General features: G+C 34.0%; 1 pseudogene; it reads left to right on the top strand.

Moving 5' to 3' along the window:
- The first annotated feature begins 1,533 nt into the window (after nucleotides 1-1,533).
- LOC125661612 (calcium-responsive transcription factor-like) lies at nucleotides 1,534-4,392 on the top strand (annotated as a pseudogene).
- Nucleotides 4,393-12,530: the final 8,138 nt, after the last annotated feature.

Genomic DNA, 12,530 nt, shown 5'->3' with positions numbered 1-12,530 from the left:
TTTCAAAATCGTCAGCCCCGTACATCCTTAATAAAAACTTGGTTTAAATATCATAAAATATAAATATTTTCTTTCATGAAACGACAAATTATGGCATCAAATCGCGTTGATTAATCGTGAATTTTTCATAACATAACAAAACTGCAATTTTTTTTTCTAGTCGGCCTATGTGGCTACGATTTCTGGTCGTTTCGGCCTTTTTTCAGTTCGGCCCCAATTTTTTTCGGCCGTTAGTAGTTTCGGCCTAATGTCGTTTCGGCCCTAGTCGTTTCGGCCTCACTTTTAAATACCTTTGTAATACCAAAAAATAAGTCTTTTTTTTCATCTTACTATATCAAAATTGATATTTCTTTGTTGTGTAAACAGTTATATATGTCTATGGTGTAAACAAGGAAGTCCACACCATCAAAGAAAATGATATGCTATTTACATATTACATAAGCTTGTATTTTAAAAACAAAAATGCCAAAACATATATAATATATTTGTTATGAACATTGCACATTATGATGCTGATTAAATTATTAACCGGTACCATATGATGCAGTTATTTTTAAGGCACAAATATTTTAATGAAAAATCTCTCTCTCTCTCTCTCTCTCTCTCTCTCTCTCTCTCTCTCTCTCTCTCTCTCTCTCAATATTCTTGATTCTACTGAATCTATAACATCGCGAGGCGCGCGCGCGAGGACAAATTTCAACCAATGGACAGAAGTTGTGAGTGGACAGAATTGCACCATGTGACCTACAACATGTGAAAGATGTAGATACAAAATATTAGCTTAGTGAGGACAAGCGGTGTGCGGGCATGTCTTTACTAATATTCTTTCAAAAACTTTTTTTTCACAATTCGAAAGAGAGTATTAGATAAACTTTTATAGGTATCCCTATAGCTATACCTAACATAGCACTTTTTTGCCTTTGAAAAAATAGAGAGAGAGAGAGAGAGAGAGAGAGAGAGAGAGAGAGAGAGAGAGAGACCACATCGGTTATCATTGAATATTTTAAACCCTTACAAATAGTATTACAAAATTCCACAGCAAATGTTGTTGGGTATCATATATCCTTAAATTGAAAATTGACGCACAGCTAATTGTGTGGTCAATAATCAATTTACAAAACCGAAGAATTGGACATGCACTGTACATGTACAGCAATTTTGCATCATATTTTCATGCGTAAAGGTGTGAACTCAGCTTCCCACGAGGTCGTGACCGAATTTCAAACTTTGAAGCACGCGGACCTCGTGTATTACAATCAAGTTTTTAATTGTCCAAGTCAGTTTAGTATGGTTAAATAATTTTCCATGATACTTGACTCATTAATATTCATCTGAACTTGTAAATAAGATTTTACAACACTTCAGTGTAGAATTAATCACTCGCGTTTCTGTTGATCGACTTCTTTATTTGTATACAAAGTTGAACATGTTACATTTATAGTAAAAAATAATTCATAATATGAATTTCTGATAGATAAAAAATAAATAATTCTGTTCATCAGGGTGAAAGATGGGATAAAGCTTTGTAGCTGAATGCATCGTTTACTGACAGTTCAAAAATTAATTGTACCCTTACCAAAATGTAAAGTTTGCTGCATGCCATTTATTTCTCCGGGAAAGAAATTTAAAAAATGTATACTTTTATACGATATAGGCCTTCAAGGTCATCTGAGTGCTTTGGGAGGACAAGGGACAAAAGGAGGGTGTTAAAGTACCCTGTAATGGCACACCATTCATTATTCTTGGTTTTGATGTCAGAGAATGTCACTTTGGGCCAGACAGAAATACAATGAAAAAGAAGAAGTACCAAATGGAGAAGGTACTAGCTCGCACTGAGTTTATATGCTGCATGTCATTTTCTTCAGGATTGTGTGATTGAATTATTTTAAAATGCATTTCCAACTTTGAATATGTTTTAACTTTAATCTCATACCAATATTTAAGCATCAATAAAAAAAAATTGCAATTTATGTACAAGTGTATATAATTAAATTTGCAGACCATAGAAGCAGACCAAGATCATTCTTATACACAAAAGAGCAGGACTTTGGTACAAAACACAAAAAACTTGATTGCCCTGCCAGAATTTATATGAAAAAGATATGTAAATTTCCTGATTATAAGGTAAAGCAGTAATCATAAGACATGTACTGGTAAAAATTTCGATTAATGTATTAAACTGGCCAGATTAAATATGGATTAAAGTTTATTTAAATCATAGTTTCTTTTTGTCCTTCATGAATGCTCTGGGTTCAACTTTTGGCTAATGTAGGCAAAGTGACTATCGTGCATCTTAAATATAAAATTGTGGATATTTTTCAATCACTTGAACAGATCCTTGGTCATGATTCTATCTGGAAGAGAAAACACCAAGCGCAGAAGTTGAAGAAGGCTCTTTCCGCAAATGAAGATGTGCACAGGGAAAATGAAATTCACATTTTTTTCCCCAGGAATTGAGAGCCACAAAAATCATTTGACAGGACAGGTTGATCAATATTTAACACAATCTTAACATAAATTCTGAAGAATAGGAAAGCTATATGAAAGGTGCATACCTACATGTAAATTATACTTTTAAAACCATTTGATTGTTAAATTTAGTTTTACTTGACAAATTGAATGCCAAGAAGCCTGATGTGCATTAATCACATCCTTTCCTTATTAAGTAAGAGTAATAGAAACATGGGGTTTCCAGGTAGTGTAGTGGTTAATGCAACTGTTTCTCACCGCTGCGACCTAAGTTCAAACCCCATAATTGACAGTGGCTGTATGTGAGAGGGTATGGTGGTTGTCCACTCGAACACATGGGTTTCTACTGGGTATTCTGGTTCCCTCCCACAAAATGACCCCCTAGTGCCCGTCTGTGCAAGTCTTCAAATAGCTAGCATATACCATTGTTGTTTGTATGGAACGCCAAATTAACATAAACTCAAATAATTGAAGATATCTTCAATTATTTGAAGATATCATCAATTCATTTGATGCGCACAACAATTTAATTAAAGTTCTCTTCAAATAATTAATGATATCTTCAATTCTGAATTATTGCCTGCATTCATTGAATTGATGATAGCATTAATTATTCAGCTGAATTGATGTGCACTTTAATAGAATTAATGATCTCTTCGAATGAATTAATGATATCAACAATTGAATTGATGCGTGCTACAATTCAGTTGAAGAGAGCAATAATTGATATAATGCGCACATTAAATCAATTGATGAGAGCAATAATTGAATTGATGCATTAATAAAATCATTGCTCTCTTCAACTGAATTAATGATATCTTTACTAGTAATTCATTTGAAGAGATCAATAATTCTTTTAGAGAAAGCAACTATATGATTAAAGATATCTTCAATTCAACATATCCACAATTGAATTAATGATCTCTTTAATTGAATTGTTGCTCTCTTCAAAGGCATTGATGCGTGCATTAATTCCTTATACAAAAGCATTGTAAATAAGTAATATATCTTCAATTGAATTAAAGAGATCATCAAATTACTTATACCGAGCTCTAAGTTAATTATTGCGAGCAATATTTCTACGAAATTGATGCTCTCATCAATTGCATTGAAGAGAGCAATAATTGAATTAATGCACACATTAATTCAATTATTGCTCTCTTCAATTCAATTGATGTGCGCATTAATTGAATTGATGAGAGCAATAATTGAATTGAAGTGCACATTAATTCATTTGATGAGAGCAATAATTGATTTAATGCACTCAATTCAATGAAAGAGAGCAATAATTGAATTGATGATATCTTCAAATAATTGAAGATATACATGTATCTTCAATTATTTGAGTTTATGTTAATTTGGTGCTCCATATGTTTGTATGTCTGACTTTATAAAAATTAAGATTATTATTATTGTAGGGAAAACATTATTGTGCAATCAACCAGCCTGGGATCATTTGTAAATTACAGGGTTGTTTACTTTTGATAGCTTGCAGGTATTTGTCTACCAATCGACAATACCATCAAGGAAAAAAAATCACATCTGATGGATGAAGGAGTGTCTAAAGTTTCAGAAATGAGACGTCACATCAAGTCATTTAGCAGGAAGGAACTTAGAATGACTGATGAAGAAAATCGACGCTTCTTTCCATTGGATAAAGATATTAGAAATCTAATGAATTCTTTCAAGGAACAGACACGGTATCTTTTACTATGTATTGTAGATTCCTTATCATATGTTTTTACTGATCAGATTTATATTCTTAAAATGACTTTTATTTCTTGAATGAAAAAATGCAAAGAACCTACTCACTGTAACATGAGTTACTACATGTAATTAGCTCACCTGAACCGAAGGTTCAAGTGAGCTTTTCTGATCAAAATTTGTCCGTTGTCTGTCGTCGTTGTTGTAAACTTTTCACAATTTTATCTTCTTCTTCAGAACTACTAGGCCAATTTCAACCAAACTTGGCCATATGCATCCTTGGGTAAAGGGCTTTCAAGTTTGTTCAAATGAAGGGTCATCTTCCTTTCAAAGGGGAGATAATCACAAAAATGCAAAAATAGAGTGGGGTCATTTAAAAATCTTCTTCTTAAGAACCACTGGGCCAGAAGAGCTGAAATTTACCTGAAAGCTTCCTGACATATTGCAGATTCAAATTTGTACAAATCATGGCCCCCGGGGGTAGGATGGGGCCACAAGGGGGGATCAAAGTTTTACATACAAATATATAGAGAAAAACTTTAAAAATCTTCTCAAGAACCACTAAGCCAAAAAAGCTGAGATTTACATGAAAGCTTCGTGACATAATACAGATTCAAGTTTGTTCAAATCATGGGCTCCGGGGGTTGGATGGGGCCACAATAGGGGATCAAAGTTTTACATACAAATATATAGGAAAAATCTTTAGAAATCTTCTTCTCAAGAACCACTGAGTCAGAAAAGCTGATTTTTACATGAAAACTTTCTGATACAGTGCAGATTCAAGTTTGTTCAAATCATGGCCCCCGGGGGTAGGATGGGGCCACAAGTGGGGTGGGGGTCAAAGTTTTACATACAAATATAGGGGAAAACTTTAAAAATCTTCTCAAGAATCACTAAGCCAGAAAAGCTGAGGTTTACATGAAAGCTTCCTGACATAATGCAGATTCAAGTTTGTCCAAATCATGGGCCTGGGGGGTTGGATGGGGCCACAATAGGGGATCAAAGTTTTACATACAAATATCTAGGAAAAAAGTTTAAAAATCTTCTTCTCAAGAACCATTAAGCCAAAAAAGCTGAGATTTACATGAAAGCTTCCTGACATAATGCAGATTCAAGTTTGTTCAAATCATGGGCTCCGGGGGTTGGATGGGGCCACAATAGGGGATCAAAGTTTTCCATACAAATATATAGGAAAAATGTTCTTCTCAAGAACCACTGAGCCAGAAAAGCTGCTTTTACATGAAAACTTTCTAACATAGTGCAGATTCAAGTTGTTCAAATCATGGCCCCCGGGGGTAGAATGGGGCCACAATAGGGGATCAAAGATTTACATACAAATATATAGGGAAAAACTTTAAAAATCTTCTTCTCAAGAACCAGTAAGCCCAAAAAGCTGAGATTTACATGAAAGCTTCCTGACATAATGCAGATTCAAGTTTGTTCAAATCATGGGCTCCGGGGGTTGGAAGAGGCCACAATAGGGGATCAAAGTTTTACATACAAATATATAGGAAAAATCTTCTTCTCAAGAACCACTGAGCCAGAAAAGCTGATTTTTACATGAAAACTTTCTGACATAGTGCAGATTCAAGTTGTTCAAATCATGGCCCCCGGGGGTAGGATGGGGCCACAATAGGGGATCAAAGATTTACATACAAATATATAGGGAAAAACTTTAAAAATCTTCTTCTCAAGAACCACTAAGCCAGAAAAGCTGAGATTTACATGAAAGCTTCCTGACATAATGCAGATTCAAGTTTGTTCAAATCATGGGCTCCGGGGGGTTGGAAGGGGCCACAATAGGGGATCAAAGTTTTACATACAAATATATAGGAAAAATCTTCTTCTCAAGAACCACTGAGCCAGAAAAGCTGATTTTTACATGAAAACTTTCTAACATAGTGCAGATTCAAGTTTGTTCAAATCATGGCCCCCGGGGGTAGGATGGGGTCACAATAGGGGATCAAAGATTTACATACAAATATATAGGAAATATCTTTTTCTCAATAACCACTGAGTCAGAAAAGCTGATATTTACAAGAAAACTTTCTGACATAGTGCAGATTCAAGTTTGTTCAAATCATGGCCCCCGGGGGGTAGGATGGGGCCACAAGTGGAGGGGTGGGTGGTCAAAGTTTTACATACAAATATAGGAAAAAGCTTTAAAAATCTTCTTCTCAAGAACCATTGGGCCAAAGAGGTTGACATTTACATGAAAGCTTTCTGACATAGTGAAGATCAAGTTCGCAAAAGTTTGTTTTGGCCATAATAGGGACTAAGGTTTTACATGCAAATATATATGGAAAGTCTTCAAATATGGGTCAAGGTGACTCAGGTGAGCGATGTGGCCCATGGGCCTCTTGTTTATTTTGTAGCACAGGTAATGGGGGAAAATATGCGAATTGTTGTGTTATAGTTGTTGCAGAATTAATGTTCCTTGAAATATAAGTCACAACTATTCCCACTCCTTCTGCCTGGTGTGCAAGATAAATAATGTGGTGAAAAGAACTGATGTGCCGAAAGAGAGTCTGATATTTCAAAAAAAGAGCCTGATGTGTGAAAACTTCTGCTGTGAATGATAACTGATATACACTGTATATATAGTGATGTGAAACAAGTCAAATTTCTATACTTCTGAGTGATGTGAAATAAGTCAAATTTCTACATGTATATCCTATATTTTAGACACTGTACATGAACCTACCTATCTACTTCTGAGTGATGTGAAATAAATCAAATATTTAAAACCTACCTCTAGGTGATGTGAAATAAGTCAAATTTTTAATCTCCTATATTGTAAACACCGTACATGAACTTACCTACCTCTGAGTGATGTGAAATAAGTATATTTAAAACCTCCTTCTGGGTGATGTGAAATAAGTATATTTAAAACCTCCTTCTGAGTGATGTGAAATAAGTCAAATATTTAAAACCTACCTCTGAGTGATGTGAAATAAGTCAGATTTTTATATCCTATGCCTTGGACAAATACATGAACTTTTCATACTTCTGAGTGATACGAAATAAGTCGAATTTCTATATTGTGTATCGTTGACATCGAACTGTAATCTACCTACCTCTGAGTGATGTGAAATAAGTGAAATATTTCGAACCTACATCAGAGTGATGTGAAATAAGTCAAATTTATACATCCTATGTCTGAGACATCGTATATGAAACTACCTACTTCTGAGTGATGTGAAATAAGTCGAATTTCTATATTGTGTCTTAGACATCGGACTTTTATCTACTTACCTCTGAGTGATGTGAAATTTTTATCTCCGATATTTTAAACATCGTACATGAACCTACCTACCTCCGAGTGATATGAAATAAATCAGAATTTTATAATCTATGTGTCAGACACTGTACATGAACTTGCCTACTTCTGAGAGATGTAAAATAAATCAAATTTTTAAAACCTACCTCTGAGTGATGTGAAATAAGTCGAACTTTTAAAACCTACCTCTGAGTGATGTAAAATAAGTCAGGATCTTATATCCTATGTCTTACACAGATACATGAACTTTCCTACTTCTAAGTGATACGAAATAAGTTGACTTTGTATATTGTGTATCGATGACATCGGATTTTAATCTACCTACCTCTGAGTGATGTGAAATAAGTCAAATATTTAAAACCTACCTCTGAGTGATGTGAAATAAGTCAAATTTATATATCCTATGTCTTCGACATCGTACATGAAACTACCTACTTCTGAGTGATGTGAAATAAGTCGAATTTCTTTATTGTGTGTCTTAGACATCTAACTTTTATCTACCTACTTCTGAATGATGTGAAATAGTCAAATTTTTAAAACTTACCTCAGAGTGATGTGAAATAAGTCAAATTTTATAATCGATATCTCAGACACTGTACATGAACTTACCTACCTCCGAGTGATGTGAAATAAGTCAAATATTTAAAACCTACTTCTGAGTGATGTGAAATAAGTCAGGATTTTATATCCTATGTCTCAGACACTGTACATGAACTTATCTACTTTTGAGTGATGTGAAATAAATCAAATATTTAAAACCTACTTCTGAGTGATGTGAAATAAGTCGAATATTTAAAACATACTTCTGAGTGACGTGAAATAAGTCGAATATTTAAAATCTACTTCTGAGTGATGTGAAATAAGTCAAATATTTAAAACCTACTTCTGAGTGATGTGAAATAAGTCAAATTTTTACAACCTACTTCTGAGTGATGTGAAATAAGTCGAATATTTAAAACCTACTTCTGAGTGACGTGAAATAAGTCGAATATTTAAAACTTACTTCTGAGTGATGTGAAATAAGTCGAATTTCTATATTGTGTGTCTAAGACATCTAACTTTTATCTACCTACTTCTGAATGAGGTAAAATAGTCAAATGTTTAAAACCTACCTCTGAGTGATGTGAAATCAGAAAACTTTTTATAACTACCTCTGAGTGATGTGAAATAAGTCAAATTTTATAATCGATGTCTCAGACACTGTACATGAACTTACCTACCTCCAAGTGATGTGAAATAAGTCAAGATTGTTTATATCCTATGTCTCAGACACTGTACATGAACTTATCTACATCTGAGTGATGTGAAATAAGTCAAATATTTAAAACCTACTTCTGAGTGATGTGAAATAAGTCAAATATTTAAAACCTACTTATGAGTGATGTGAAATAAGTCAAATTTTTAAAACCTACTTCTGAGTGATGTGAAATAAGTCGAATATTTAAAACCTACTTCTGAGTGACGTGAAATAAGAAAACTTTCTATAACTACCTCTGAGTGATGTGAAATAAGTGAAATATTTCGAACTTACATCAGAGTGATGTGAAATAAGTCAAATATTTAAAACCTACTTCTGAGTGATGTGAAATAAGTCAATTTTTAAAAACCTACTTCTGAGTGATGTGAAATAAGTCAAATATTTAAAACCTACCTCTGAGTGAAGTGAAATAAGTCAGATTTTTATATCCTATGCCTTGGACAAATACATGAAATTTCCTACTTCTGAGTGATACGAAATAAGTGGAATATCTATATTGTGTATCGTTGACATCGGACTTTAATCTACCTACCTCTGAGTGATGTGAAATAAGTGAAATATTTCGAACCTACATCAGAGTGATGTGAAATAAGTCAAATTTTTAAAACCTACCTCAGAGTGACGTGAAATAAATCTGATTTCTATATGCTATGTCTTCGACGTCGTACATGAAACTACCTACCGCAGAGTGATATGAAATAAGTCGAATTTCTATATTGTGTGTCTTAGACATCGGACTTTTATCTACCTACCTCTGAGTGATGTGAAATAAGTCACATTTTTATCTCCTACATTTTAAACATCGTACATGAACCTATCTACCTCCGATTGATGTGAAATAAGTCAAATATTTAAAACCTACCTCTGAGTGATGCTAAATAAGAAAAGTTTCTATATCTACCTCTGAGTGATGCTAAATAAGAAAAGTTTCTATATCTACCTCTGAGTGATGTGAAATAAGTCAAATTTCTATATCCTTATGTCTTAGACACCGTACATGAATTTACCTACTTCTGAGTGATGTTAAATAATTCCAATTTCTATATTCTGTGTCTTTGACATCGGACTTTAACCTATCTACCTCTGAGTGATGTGAAATAAGAAAACATTTCCATACCTACTTCTGAGTGACGTGAAACAAGTTAAATTTTTAATCTCCTATATTGTAAACACCGTACATGAACTTACCAACCTCTGAGTGATGTGAAATAAGTCAAATATTTAAAACCTACGTCTAAGTGATTTGAAATAAGAAAACTTTCTATACCTACTGAGTAATGTGAATTAAGTCAAATATTTAAATCCTACCCCTCAGTGATCTAAAATAAGTCAAATTTCTGTACCTACCTCTGAGTGATGTGAAATGAGTAAAATTTCTATATACTATATCTTAGACACCATAAATATTTATACGATTAATTTACTACCATTATTGATTTTAATTATATTTAAATTATTATTAAATTGGTTCATGAGATCTACCCTCGGAAATGAAAATACTGGAATAAGATGGACATTGGAATCATTTCTCGAAGACCTTGATTTTGCCAATGATGTATGTCTTGTCTCTAGCAACAAACAACAAATGCAAAGAAAGACAGCACGACTAGAAACAACTGCACAGTCTATTGGTTTGGACATAAATGCAACGAAGACAAAAGTATTGGCGATAAACAATACCTGTAATACACCCATAAGAATCCAGGATCATGACATTGAAGAAATAGACAACTTTACATACAACAGGGGATACTTACTCCTCCTAGGCACCTGATCCCACCTCTGGTGTGTCCAGGGGTCCGTGTTTGCCCAACTATCTATTTTGTATTGCTTGTAGGAGTTATGAGATTGATCACTGTTCGTTATCTTCACCTTGCATACTTAGGTGCCATCATAGGGAAAGACAATGGAACATCAAAAGACATAACATCGAGAATTATTAAGGCAAGATCAACTTTTTGTCAGCTAAGACCTTTATGGAGATCTAGAAAAGTTTCCCTTAAAACTAAAGTAAAGATCTATAGCAGCAATGTCAAGTCCATATTACTTTATGGAACAGAGTGCTGGAAACTCGTTCAGAGCGACCTTAAGAAGCTGTCATCCTTCCATAACACCTGCCTTAGGAGAATCTGCAAAATCTACTGGCCGAAAAAGATCTCTAATAAAGACCTATGGAGTAAGACTTCTCAAAAGAGCATCCAATTAGAAATTAAACAATGCAGATGGAGGTGGCTAGGGCACGCCATGAGAATGAACAAAGCATGACCAGCAAATGTCGCTCTCAGATGGACTCCTGAAGGGAAAAGTAAGAGGAGAAGACCAAAAGAAACCTGGCGAAGAATGATAGATGGAGAGTTGAAAGAGATAGGACTAACCTGGAAAGAAGCAGAAAAGAAGACAAGGGACAGACAAGTGTGGCGGGAGCTGATTTCAGCCTTATGTGCAGACATGCATGAAGAGGATTAAGTAAGTAAGTAAATTATTTTCAAAATTCTTATACTATTTATCCACCTTTCTGTTTGAAACAGCTTACACTTTTCGCAACATTAGCAACAAACATTGCTAATACGGTATTGTCTTGAATTTTGATGATGATTATTATATACATCTACTCTTGCTTGTAGTATTTTATTTCTTCCTCTTAATCCTATGCTTTTATCCATCTATATATTCTTGCATGAAATGTTTTGTTTTTATTTTGTATTCTTTTGCATATAGAGAAATTCTTACCATTTGGCTAATTTGCATGCCGCAATCTTGGAATTCGAACTATCAGTCAAATTACGTAAAGCAATTAATAGAGAAAAATATGTAAAATCACAATTGTAAACTAACCTCTGCATAAACACACGTTTCCAGCATCATACCCCATTCTTCATGTTCGTATCTCTTCAATGAAACAACTTTCAATGTAACTGATACAAAATTCGGAGTTCCATTTATAGTTAAAGTTTTGAATCGAAGAGCCCCATTTAATCCATTATAAGCATTTCAAGAATCTTTGAAAATCACAAAAAGTTCAAAAAGCAACAGATACAAAATAACGATCACTAATTCCAGCATCGGAAACGACAAATTGACATGTGTTTTTCCGGAATCTGTTCACAGATTTATTGAATTATTTCTCAAAAAAGTTCGTTTTTGAATCAAAACAACCGTTTTCGGCATTTTTAGCATTTCGGCAAAGAGACATCTACGGGGAAAATCAAGTTTAGAAAATGCAGTCATTCCCATGTATTCGTTTGATGAATAGAAATGTCATGATTTTTTCTGTCCTTGACACTTGTACTGACGTCATGAAGCCCTCTAAGGGATACCTACAAAATGTTTAAATGATTTCGGAAACCAACATTTATGTAAATATGATGCTTTACTGAACTTCATCCATTTTCAAAATAAAGGAAACATTTATTAGTGAATATGTATTCGTAACTGCAGTTAAAATAAATATTAATACTTGAGATAGAATATTGCTTGGTAAAGGTGGGATCGCCCGATGATCTGTATGTTGTTGACTAGGGGGGGGGGGGGGGGGGGCTATGTTATATACATTGACTTACCGAACAGGATCCTCTTTGTGTAATATTATGTGGACATATATGTACGTGCCGGGGAGTATATTTTGTTTTTAAATTCAGCTCGTGTTTCAAATATTGTGTTGTCAAAACTTTTCAATTTTTAAAAATTAATTTTTACACCATGATTGTAATTAAATGTACGCGGTAAAATAACTTCTGATAAAGTTACGCGCTTAATGAATATTCATAACCTTAAGATCACCTGATATCAAGCTCATGAATAAAGTGGTTAGAATTTCTC

The sequence above is a fragment of the Ostrea edulis genome, chromosome 7, assembly GCF_947568905.1.
Source record: "Ostrea edulis chromosome 7, xbOstEdul1.1, whole genome shotgun sequence".
Classification (NCBI taxonomy): Eukaryota; Metazoa; Mollusca; class Bivalvia; order Ostreida; family Ostreidae; genus Ostrea; species Ostrea edulis.
The sequence above is the reverse complement of the archived record's forward strand: the minus strand, read 5'-3'. Positions and strand labels throughout refer to the sequence as shown.